The sequence below is a fragment of the Hypanus sabinus genome, chromosome 27 (assembly GCF_030144855.1).
Source record: "Hypanus sabinus isolate sHypSab1 chromosome 27, sHypSab1.hap1, whole genome shotgun sequence".
Classification (NCBI taxonomy): domain Eukaryota; kingdom Metazoa; phylum Chordata; class Chondrichthyes; order Myliobatiformes; family Dasyatidae; genus Hypanus; species Hypanus sabinus.
In genome coordinates, this window is record NC_082732.1 from 35,640,804 (window position 1) to 35,650,661 (window position 9,858).

Consider the following 9,858-nt stretch of genomic DNA (forward strand, 5'->3'; position numbering starts at 1 on the left):
GGATCCCCTGATATTGTGTGACAAGTATTTCTAGTGTTTTGAATAAACATTCTTCAAATGCACATTTCACTGTTAGGAAGTTGCACTGCATTCTGTATGTATGTGTGTGTGTGTGTTTTCTCCAACAGCTCTATTTCTTACTGTATTTTGGTTGCTACACTGCAAAGATCTTGTTAACTCCACATGGGAAACAGTTTAAACAGGTTCTGCTGCCACATGACATGCAAATACTATTCTTGCCCACTGTTCTCTGTATGCTGTTGTTATAGTAAAATAAGTTCTGAGCTCTCTTTCCACTATCTTAAGTCATCATCCTTTTCAAATATCATTTATGTGGTCTAAATATATTCTGCAGAAACACCAGTGTGCATCCAATATTTTTTTCAGTAAAGGCCTTATGCAAATTAAGTTTTACAGAACAGAAACTAGCCTTCAGCCAACTCATCCATTGCAACCAAGTTGAGCAGACCTATTTCCTGGATTTTGGCCAGTATTCCTCTACACTTTTCCTATCCGTGTGCCTGTCTAACTATCTTAAATGGTGTCATTGTACCTGCCTCTGCAACTCCAGCGATTTAGAAACAGCTTCTTCCCCTCTGTCATCCGATTCCTAAATGGACATTGAATCTTTGGAAACTACCTCATTTCTTTTTTAATATACAGTATTTCTGTTTTTGCACTTTTTAAATTTATTCAGTATGCATATACTGTAAGTGATTTACTTGTTGATTTATTATTGTTTATTTTCTCCCTGCTAGTTTATGTATTACATTGAACTGCTGCTACTAACAAATTTCACGTCACATGCCAGTGATAATAAACCTGATTCTGATTCATCTGGCAGATTCTTACAGAAACGCACCAGCTCTCTGCAGAGAACGTCTCTTTAAATCTTTCCCCACACACCTTAAAATATATGCCCTCTATTTATAGGGACTCTTGCTGTCATCATTCCATATCATGGCTTCCAGACGATTCTCCATATTTTTTGGCTGAGAAAGATCTCCATCAATGCCCTACTCCAGGGCCGCCCAATTGGTTTTCCACAAGGGTCAAATTACGTCAAGCATGCCAAGCCAAGGGCCAAAACGTCCAGGGTATTTTTTCATTGCGCCAGTAAGTTATTTTATGGGCAAATGTTGTTGTTGCTGCTATTACCATTATTATTAGTAGTAGTAATTTGGGCCTGGGATTCTCAAAGCCCATGTTGCGGGTCACTCAAGAAAAAAAATGCACTCTTGAAACAAAGCAAGTCCATTTAACTATGACTCTAGCTATCACATCTGTCAGCTGTCTCATTGAGAACTCATCTGGGACTTAAAATACACACACACACAAAACATGGTAGTCTTCACCACTTCTATTCCACACAAAGAGTTTTAGTTGTACTGCCTTTTCCACTGTTTCTGTTCTCTCATTTAATCTATTTGTTCTTTTTAATTAAGCTATGTAGCATTTGAAGTGTGAAGTGTAGCTATAAATGACATTATCAGTATTATTGTTGTTGTAATATTATTATACCACAATAAGATTGACAAATGGACAAAAATAAATTGATTCACTCACTGGTCAGTGAGAGAAATGACAGACCGAATGAGGCAATCCTTCTGATGTTGGGCCTGTATTCTGTTGTGGCAATCCTGAGGCACTGGCCAAGATGTGCATTGTGGAGTCTGTTTCTGTCCTGGTTCTTAATGGAATTCATTGAAGAAAACGATGCAGGTGGAGGGGAACAGTTTGAGTAGGAGCATTGGAATAGCTCTCGTGTTTTTGAATTGAGCTTGGGGAACCACGTTGATCCAAAAGTCAATCATCCTAACGTCCTTGTGCTTTGAGCAAATCAGATGTTCCCATTTCCAAGTCCTCCATCTGAAGAGTTGCCTCGTCTGTGGAAGGCACCAGCCTGTTGGCCTCTGCACTCCACCGGCCGTCAGCCGAAACGGAGAGCGGCTGTCTCAGGAAGAGGGGGATGTCATCTGAGAGTTTAGGGGAGCTTTCAAATCGTTCCCTGCCGGGCTCGCCACGGAATCCTTCATCACTGGGTCCTCCCGCATTTCGTTCTTCTCGCAATGCTCCCGCAGACGTGGAAAGTGCAACTTCCTCCCGTGAATGTGGCGGGCTCTACGGGGGCGTAGGTCAAGCACATGGAGTGGGACGAGGTTAAAATAAATTCAGAGCAGCGCGCTTTGTTTACTTGTTATGACAGGTGGGTTCACGGAAGTGCCAATGGGTCGGCGCGATCCAGACATTTGCTTCTCGCGGTCCGGCTACTCCTTCAGTTTCATCAAAAAGACCTGGCCACAATCATCATGAGGAAACATTGGAAATGGACTGGGCACATGTTGTGAAGAGAGGCCAACTCTATCATCGAGGCAGCACTTCATCGGAACCCCGAAGGGCGGAGAAAATGCGGGAAATCAAAGACAACTAGGCACTGTCTTGGGGCACAATAGAGAAGATGGCCAAGGACAGACAAAGGTGTAGGACTGCAGCCCGAAGTGCCAGTGGTGTAACGGGCAGTAAGTAAATAAGATCCCTGAGGAAAAAAGATTGTGAACTTCACCGTATCACCTCAGCCTCTTTTACCACAGGGGAAACAGTCCCAGGCGAACCAGCCTAACAAACTCTTTCTTGCATGGACTATGCATCTAATGAGCCTCGAGAAATATTTCTAATCTTTCATGGAAAATAAATCCGCGTTGCAAGTTGGTTGAACAGAGATTCTCTGAGCTAGGTGAGTGACAACTTTGCTTGCCTCTTGAGACAGTAATATTTATGGATAAGGAACCTGATGAACCAAGTTGGAGTCAAATTAAATTACACATAAAGAGATGTGTGAAAATAGTATTATTCAAATAAAAGGGTAATAGAGAAGATAACAATTAGAATGTTATGAAATAAAAGACTATCATTTACTAACTACAGGATTGAAGATCTGTTTTCCTAGGATTTCAAGTCTGACCCCAAATTACACCCTTAGGACAATCCTTATCCCTTAAAACAAGGTACCACATGGTAGGCTTATTCAGAAAATCAGAAGGCATGGGATCCAGGAAGGTTTGGCCAGGTGGATTCAGAATTGGCTTGCCTGCAGAAAGCAGAGGGTCGTGGTGGAGGGAGTACATTCAGATTGGAGGGTTGTGACTAGTGGTGTCCCACAAGGATCTGTTCTGGGACCTCTACTTTTCATGATTTTTATTAACAACCTGAATGGGGGGGTAGAAGGGTGGGTTGGCAAGTTTGCAGACGACACAAAGGTTGGTGGTGTTGTGGATAGTGTTGAGGATTCTCGAAGATTAGAGAGAGGCATTGATAGGATGCAGAAGTGGGCTGAGAAGTGGCAGATGGGGTTCAACCCGGAGAAATGTGAGGTGGTACACTTTGGAAGGACAAACTCCATGGCAGAGTACACAGTAAATACCAGGAAACTTGGGAGTGTGGAGGAGCAGAGGGATCTGGGGGTACATGTCCACAGATCCCTGAAAGTTGCCTCACAAGTAGATAGGGCAAGTAAGAAAGCTTATGGACTGTTAACTTTCATAAGTTGAGGGATAGAATTTAAGAGTCACGGGGTAATGATGTAGCTCTATAAAACTCTGGTTAGGCCACACGGAGTACTGTGTCCAGACCTGGTCGCCTCACTATAGGAAGGATGTGGAAGCATTGGAAAGGGTACAGAGGAGACTTACCAGGATGCTGCCTGGTTTAGAGAGTATGGATTATGATGTGAGATTAAGATTGCTAGGGCTTTACTCTCTGGAGAGAAAGAGGATGAGAGGAGACATGATAGAGGTATACAGGATATTAATGGAATAGATAGAGTGGACAGCCAGCGCCTCTTCCCCAGTACAAGAGGACATGGCTTTAAGGTAAGGGAAGGGAAGTTCAAGGGGGATATTAGAGGAAGGTTTTTCACTCAGAGAGTGATTGGTGTGTGGAATGCACTGCCTGAGTCAGTGGTGGAGGCAGATACACTAGAGAAATTTAAGAGACTACTAGACAGGTACATGGACGAATTTAAGGTGGGGGTTATATGGGAGGCAGGGTTTAAGGGTTAGCACAACATTGTGGGCCGAATGACCTGTACTGTGCTGTATTGTTGTTTGTCCTTTGTTCTTTAACTTCCTCTGATATCACTTGACAACAAATTTTTTCAAATGTGTTACTTCCACAGAATTTTTTTTTTGGGTTTATGATCGACTGCTTGAACCTGAGTACAAATATAATGTCAATCTACTTGTATCACATTAGAATGTGGAAAAACAAGAAATTAACTTTTATTGAATATAATGCATTTAATTGCATAAAGGTGCTGATGCATTGCAATAGTTCAACTCAGCTAAAAATGTTTTCTTGCTGATTTTTATTAGAACTCGGTATCTGAGACTTCTTCCTTAAGTGTCCAATGATAATTAGCCAGCATTGATGGATTCCAGTTGCCCTGATACTGTTTCACCATGCTCATCACTGATAGCACCAAGATTTGCAGGGAAGAAGTCTGAATGGAAATGCAGAGAATGAGTCTTTAATGACGTGTTGAACTTCATAGTTTTGTATGCTTGAAGTTTGTTGTCAACCAGCTGCATGTAGTTTGGTGCTCTATCATTGCGAAGAACATTGTCAACAACATCCTTGATATCTTCCATGCGATTTTCTCCGGTCCCACTAGAAGTTCCAACAAAACTGCTTTCCTTTATCGTGGCCTCAGTTATTCTGATTTGAGTTATGAATTGAACTAAAATTATAGGCTATTTCAAAAAAAATTTCATGGCAACTTTCATGATCAGCTGCTCAAAATCCAGAAGGTATACCCACAAGTATTCAGGAAGCAAAATCTTTTTTGTCCGGTGTACTTAATTCACAGAGATATCACAAATGTAATTTTTTCTCAAAATATATTGCTAGGATGACAATGTTTTACTACTTTCTGTGACACAGTGAGTAAGGTTGCTTCTTCAGAGTTCCAGACAGCCATGTTCACATCTGACCTCTGAAGTTTGCACATTCTTCCTGTGACCATTGGGTTTCTTCCAGATACTTTGTTTCCTCCCACATTCCAGAGACGTGTGAGTCAGTGGGTTAATTGGCCAATGTAAATTGCTTTTGGTGTATAGGCGAGTGATAAAACTGGTGGGTGTGGAGTATGTGATGGGAAGGTTGGGAGAATGAAATGGGATTAGTGCAGCATTCATGTAAAGTTGAGGGTTATTAAATCATTTGCCAGACTGCACTTGGAGTATTGTGTGCAGTTTTGGGCCATTATTTAAGAGAGGATGTGCTGGCATTGGAGAGGATCCTGGGGTTGATCCCAAGAATGAAATGGTTAATGTATAAGGCATGTTTGTTGGCTCTGGGCCTGTACTCACTGGAGTTTAGAAGAATGAGAGCGATCTTATTGAAAATCACTGAATATTAAAATGCTTAGATAGAGTGGACATGGAGAGGATGGTTCCTATACTGGGGGTGTCTAGAACCAGAGGGCACAGCCTCAGAATACAATGATGTCCCTTTAGAACAAAGATTAGGGGGAATTTCTTCTGCCATTTGTAGTGAATCCGTGGAATTCATTGTCACAGATGGCTGCGGAGGAGGTTGATAGGTTTTTGATTAGTAGGGGTGTCAAAGGTTACATGGAGAAGGCAGGAGAATGGGATTGAGTGGGTTAATGAAGCAGCCATGGTGGAATGGTGAAGCAGACTCAATAAGCCGATTAGCCTAATTCTGCTCCTATATCTTATGGGTTAATGTGTATTAACCCACAAGGACAGAGTTTGTTTATGTACTATATGGTTTTGTTACATCCTTGTCAGAGCCTTAGAGGATGGCTGTTACACAGTAATTACAACATTAAATGTGCTGTTATTTTCCATCTTAATACTGCGACTATTCAAATATTCTATTGTTTTTTTGAGTCAAAGATTCAAAAAGGCACTGCCAAGAAGATAGCATCAATCACTAAGGATCCACACCATCCAAGACAGGGCCTCCTTTCACTACTCTTATCAGGGAAGAGACACAGGAGTCTGAAGTCCAACATGATTTAGGAACAGGTTCTTCCTCTCTGCTATTAAATTTCTGAACTGTTCATGAACTCCAGTTTGGTTTGTACTATCTATTCTGCAAGTTATGGTAGTTTGTTTTCCTTTATTCTGTACTGTGTTGCAAAACAGCAAAGTTCATTTCATATAAGTCACTGATAATAAATGTGATTTTGAAGATTCAACAACATTTCTAATGATTTTGTCGGGGGAAGAAAACCACGAACTGCTGCACAGAATAATTCCGTGCAGCGGTTCATGGTTTAACCACAAGATGGCAGTCTTTATGTCTGGAAACACTCAGCGTTCAGCAAGGTCCAAAACTTCACTCAGGTAATAATGTATTCTTGAAAGTGTATCTTGTTGATATGCATTTGTGCTCTCTAGAGTGCAGTGCAGCAAAGGCTTGTTGACTGATATAATTACTAGTAAATCTGGTTCAGAGATTTTTAGTGGCATTATAAATTTGGCCAGAGCAATGGGAGGAATTCCTTTGCTCTTTATGGACTTTTTGTATCCACCTAGCCGATTTCATTTGAAGCACGGTACCCACAATGCAGCAGCACTCCTCCAGTGTATCAGTAGAATGTTATATTATACACGTTTTATTAGGTACAGCTGCTCATTGATGCAAATATCTAATCAACTAATCACGATGCAGTAACGCCAGGCATAAAAGCATGCAGACATGGTCAAGAGGGTCAGCTGTTGTGCAGACCAGACATCAGAATGGGGAAATATTGTGATCTTTGTGACTTTGACTGTGGAATGATTTTTGGTGCCAGTTGGGATGGGTTTGAGTACCCCAGAAACTGCTGATCTCCTGGGATTTTCATGCTTAACGAACAGTCTCTAGAGTTTACAGAGAATGGTGCAAAAAACAAAAAGAAAATGATTGAGCAGCAGTTCTGTGGGTGAAAACATCTTGTAAGTAAGAAGTCAGAGGAGAACAGCCAGACTGGTCAAGCTGACAAGAATGTGACAGAAACTCAAGTAACCACACATTACAACAGTGGTGTGCACAGGAACATCTCTGATCACTCAGCAAGTTGAACCTTGAAGGGGATGGGCTACAGCAGCAAAAGACCACGAACATACACTCAGTGGGCACCTTATTAGGTGCAGGAGGAACCTCGTGAAGTGCCCACTGAATATATGTCTTCCTTTGAATAAAACATTGATATACCCCTTCTCATACAGATGCTGAAGTATTAAAAGGTGTTTTGGGGCATATAAAGTTGTGAAATAGAACACTTTGTAATTGAAAGTTTTCCCTTCTGCCTTCAAAGTGGGGATTAAGATGACACTTTTGACTTGGTTGTGACAGTGCAACTTCTGGGGGTAGGCCAGTACTCTATCGTCCAAACTTCCTTCAGACAACAGCAGGAGATGTATTCCATAGCAGCATCAAATAGGTGCACTCTGATTGCTTAATCTGTGCCATTTAAACTTCGGCCAGCACAGTGGTGCAAATCTTATTACTGCTACCTCACACGCAGATAGAGCGCCAAGTGCTACAAAAGCAAGTAACTATAGATGCTGGACACCTGAAATAATAAGTTAATGTTGGAATTACTCAGCATCTGTAGAAAGAGAAAAAAAATTAACAGCAGATCCAATTTTAACAAATACATGCAGTGGCAACTTTTAGGTACACCTGTACACCAGTGCAAGTATCTAATCGGCCAATCATGTGGCAGCAACTTATTGCATAAAAGCATGCAGGCATGGTCAAGAGGTTCAGCTGTTGTTCAGACAAATAATCAGAACATGGAAGATCCAACAACACACACAAAATGCTGGTGGAACACAGCAGGCCAGGCAGCATCTATAGGGAGAAGCACTGTCGACGAACAACACACACAAAATGCTGGTGGAACACAGCAGGCCAGGCAGCATCTATAGGGAGAAGCACTGTCGACGTTTCGGGCCAAGACCCTTCATCCTTCGAGACCCTCGTGTTAGAACATGGAAGAAATGTGATCTAAGTGACTTTGACCATGGAATGACTGTTGGTGCCAGACAGGGTGGTTTGAGTATCTCAGAAACTGCTGATCTCCTGGGATTTTCATGCACAGCAGTCTCTAGTGTTTACAGAGACTGGTGCAAGGAAAAAAACAAACTGAGTATGCAGCACTTCTGTGGGTGAAACCCCTTGCTAACGAGAGAGGTCAGAGGAGAATGTCCAGACAGGTTCAGGCTGACAGGAAGGCAGTAGTAACTCAAATAACCATGTATTACAACCGTGTTTTGAAGAAGAGCGTATCTGAATGCACAACACGTCCAAATTTGAAGTGGATGGGGTATAACAGCAGAAGGCCACACTGTGTTCCACTCCTGTATCTAATAAAAGTAACCACTGAACATATACATTTAGAACTGAATATGTTGATTGGTTGAGATTGTTGAATTGGTGATGATTGATCCGTACACAGTTAAAGAAAGAAAGATTTAGTTTAATTGTACATGGAGATACTTTTTTCAGTGATGTTGTGTCATAATTTGGTCCAAACATAATATCTTTTAAACACAGAAAATCGTGGTCCTGTTTTATATTGTTAGTGCTTAATCCTGCTTTCTCATTTTATCATCAATCTTACCCACCTCCCACCCATACCACAAATTCTTCCTTCGGTGGGAACATCATCCTCAATGCATTTTCATGTTAACCTACATCAAACAGCTCCACCCTTCAAATGTTAGCCAGCAATGGCAGACGTATGGTAAACAAATCACAAAATAAGTGAAGTGTGCAAGATAATGAGTAAAATAAACATTTAGAGATTTATAGAAAGAAACCGTACATCAAAAATATCCCAGAAATGATAGCTCAACTGCTTGAACCTCACGGCATCACAATCACTTACAAACCAACAGCAACTTTAAAGAAGCTTGTCTCACGAACCAAGGTACCAATAAAGACAACCAAAAAAAAGCGATGTGGTTTACAGCATCGCTGTGGAGACTACAACAAGATCTACTTTGGCCATTCAGGATGAAAACTCTCAACTCATTGACAGGATCACAAACTGCCTGTATGGAGACATGATCCACTGTCACTGATCTTGGTACACAAAGATCAAGAAGGACACCACTTTAACTGGGACACCGTGGAGGTGTCAGGAATGGGGGCCGGATGGACCCAAACGCAGGACACAGACACTGAAGTACTAGGGGGAGGACAGGATGGGGATGCCATGGCATGTAAGGGTTAATGCAGGCAGGGCTGGATCCAAGAGTTCAGACGAGGCAGGCAAGCAGGCAGGGAGATCCCACGGTTCGGGGCGGGCAGGCAGGCAGATCCCTCATGGCGGGCCACAGGGATCCCGGGCAGGGCCACCTCCCAGGCAGGAACACAGAAGCCTGGGCCAGTCACAGACACCTGGGCAGGTGCAGGGCACAACCCTTAGGGAGCAATAGGTGGAAGGGGCAGAACCCCCGCCAGGCAGCGGCAGTCCGGCCAGACCCACCAATGGAGGCAACAGATAGGGAGAGGCAGAACCCCATCAGGCAGCAGCAGTCCAGCCGGACCCACCCGACAGAGGCAACTGGTAGGAAGCTGGATCCAGGGTAAGCAGCAAAACTACAGTGATCCACCAGGTACATTGGTAAATTGGGAAAGGCAACCAACAGCGTGGTAGCACAAGCAAGGAGAATAAGGCGGAACAGCAGGACCAGCACACAGGAGAGAAGCAGGGGAATGGAACGACCACCTGCCCGGTCTCAGTCTCACAGCCCCTTATAAACACCTGCAGCCGAATTGGCCACAGGTGTGCCTCCTTGATCCAGGCTGATCTTAACAGGCTCAAAGGGCCAGGAG